Genomic DNA, 3,074 nt, shown 5'->3' on the forward strand with positions numbered 1-3,074 from the left:
AGCTATGCAAGAATACGTCTCTTTTGAAATATGATTTCTTTGAGGATGTGAAAATAAAATAATATACTTCCTTTGATGCATGGACAAGAGCATCATATATTTCTTTGGATTTGTTTAATTTAGCTTTGACCTTGTATTCACTATTTCCATATTCAGTCCCTAGTTTCTTCACCCTTCTTCTTAGCATGGATTCCAGAGACCTTATCTACAAACTGCCCCATCGTATCATCCTTCTGCCCAATTTTTTCAAGAGGAATCCCATCTGCAGACACATCCCTGTTCTTGGTATTTTTATATTTCTTTTCCTTTACCTTAGCCCTATCCTACTCCATTTTCAGCCTTAGGGTTGCAACTTCCTCCTCATTTCCACTAATGTCAATATTCTTGGAGTCAGAAAAGGCAACATGGTGGACAAGATACAAGAGAGTCTCTAAATTCATTAAACAATGAAGAACTCATTTTAAGGAAAATTTATGGAGCTATTGAAACTACTGAATAAGAAAACCATAAGAAAGATCCAAACATACCATTACATTTATAAGTGAAAAATTCCCATTTAACATCCTATAGCCATGAAATAAAAAAAAAAAAAAATTATAAATTGAATTGACTATGTTATAAGAACATAAAACTTACATTATAAAAATACTTTGAAACTTTCCTCAAAACGAGTTCAAATCCATGACAATGGTCCAAAACAAACTTCAAATCATTCCAAAAATATTTCTTCTTGCAATAAGTTTATGCCAAGAGGAATAGCTCCGCAAGAATAGGTCTCTTTGAAATTTGATTTCATTGAGGATGTGAAAATAGAAGCATATACTTTCTTCAATGCTTGGGAAGGCGCATGATCTATTTCTATGAATTTCTTTAATGCAAATTTGGCCTTGTCTTCACTGTTTCCATCTTCAACCCCTAATTACTTCGTCCTTCTACTTAGCATGGAGTCCATAGACCTTATCTACAAATTTCCCCTTCGCATCATCCCTTTGCACAATTTTATAAAGAGGAATCCCATTTGCAAGCACATCCCCATTCTTGGCATTTTTTTGTTTCTTTTCCTTTACTTTAGCCCTATCCTGCTCAATTTCTAGCCTCAGAGATGCAACTTCCTCCTCATTTCCACTATAATGAAAATCTTCTCGAACTTAGAAAAATGCAACATGGTAGACAAGACAAGATGTCAATTTCAACTCCTTCAAGGCCTTACCCTAAGCACATACCCACATTCCTCGAGCGCAAAATAGTTATATTTTCCATTGAATTCAAGTTGATGATGGGGCACTCAAATTTGGTTTCAGAATAATCATGGTAAACCTTGACACCTAGAATTGGGTCAATATGAATGGTGATCATGTCCTTCAAATCCCTAACATGGCTAAACTAGTTAGGCAAAGTCTTGTCCAGTAAAGCCCTACCCAGAGATTACTTGTTGAAAACATTCCCCAAGTGATCAATTGCATATGAGGGTTTCCAAAAATATTTGTTCTTGCAATCAGTTTCTGCTAAGAGGAATAGATCTATAGGAATAAGCCTCTTTGAAATCTGTTTTCTTTGAGGATGTGATAATAGAAGCATATACTTCCTTTGATGCATGGGCAAACACATGATCTATTGCTTTGAATTTCTTCAATGCAAATTTGGACTTGTCTTGACTGTTTCCATCTTCAGTCCCTCATTTCTTCACCCTTCTACTTAGAATGGATTCTAGAGACCTTATCTACAGACTCCCTCATCGCATCATCCTTCTGCCAAATTTTATCAAGAGGAATCCCATCTGCAATCGCATCCTCAGTCTTGGTCTTTTTTTGTTTCTTTTCCTTTACCTTAACCCTATCTAGATCCATTTTGGGCCTCAGGGCTGCAACTTCCACCTCATTTCCACTGATGACAATATTTCCAGATTGAGAAAAGGAAGCGTGACATACAAGACACAAAAGAGTCACTAAATTCAGACACAACAACTCCATTTGAAAATTCTAGTTTCATTGGGAGAAACTTTGTTTTGTTTTTTTTGGCATACATTTTAAAATAGAAATCCCTAGACTTAACATTAGTAGCTCCACCATCTCCGCCACCACAAAAAATCATAGGTATCAACAACATAATAGAAGATTAATAAAAATAGAAGAGAATACATTATAGAAACCCACTCAACAAGAATGTCCCCACATGTTCAATGACATGACAACTCCTATGTATGTGGTATATTGAATAAAATTATGTTTGTTCAAGGACTCAAATAATAGGTGATGGATTTCTACAGAATAGGGTCTAGGTTCACCACATCGTGACCTTCAACAATATTTATTTGCTCAACCTTCCTTAAATGACAACATATGTGCATGGATGGAGAACTGGGTAGTATGATGTGGTTGTTTTCATTTTACATTTGACTATATGTCAAGGAACTAATCAATGTTGCTTCAACAAATGACAACACATGCCCATGCAAAGAGTATTAGGAAGGTAACGTATGACCCATGCTTGGAGTGTATTTTAGGTGACTTATGGCCCTTCATCTTATAAGTGATGGTTAGGTGAGGTATGGGGATTTAGGTTATACATTTTAATGTTGAGATTAAGACAAAAAAATAGGCAAAGTTGAGCTCATGGTTGCAGAATGCATTCCTCAGCTGGATTTTTGTGCTTTTGGTAGTAGTTCAAATTCCATTAAGTTAGGCTCCATCTTGTTTGCTTTTGGATCCCCTTATGGAAGGATTCGATCACAAGACTTCCTTAGATGATAATCAAGATGGTTGTTCTAGTTTATGAGGACTTTTAGATGTGATAATTGTAATGGATATAATAATTAGCTGTATTTTTATTTTCATCTAATTCTTGTGTGAGTCTAATAGAAATTCCCTTTATTTATGAATCCAGACACGCATCCACGATTCCAAGCAATGGGAAATTGGTGATTTTCTTATGTGGAACAATGAACACATATGTCGATATTCCTGCAGATAATGTATGGATGGATATGGAAATTCAAATGGTAATGTGCAAGACAAAAATATTGACCTAGTTTAGAATATAATGGCATGATTTCTCTTGTACATGTCAAGGCCATA

The 3,074-nt window shown here is 35.4% G+C and overlaps 1 pseudogene; it reads right to left on the reverse strand.

The window, feature by feature from the left end:
* Positions 1–709: 709 nt before the first annotated feature.
* LOC149218607 (uncharacterized) lies at positions 710–2,106 on the reverse strand (annotated as a pseudogene).
* Positions 2,107–3,074: the final 968 nt, after the last annotated feature.

The sequence above is a fragment of the Pinus tabuliformis genome, chromosome Q (assembly GCF_031772625.1).
Source record: "Pinus tabuliformis cultivar Carrire ecotype Pingquan chromosome Q, CPIR1, whole genome shotgun sequence".
In the NCBI taxonomy this organism is placed as follows: Eukaryota; Viridiplantae; Streptophyta; class Pinopsida; order Pinales; family Pinaceae; genus Pinus; species Pinus tabuliformis.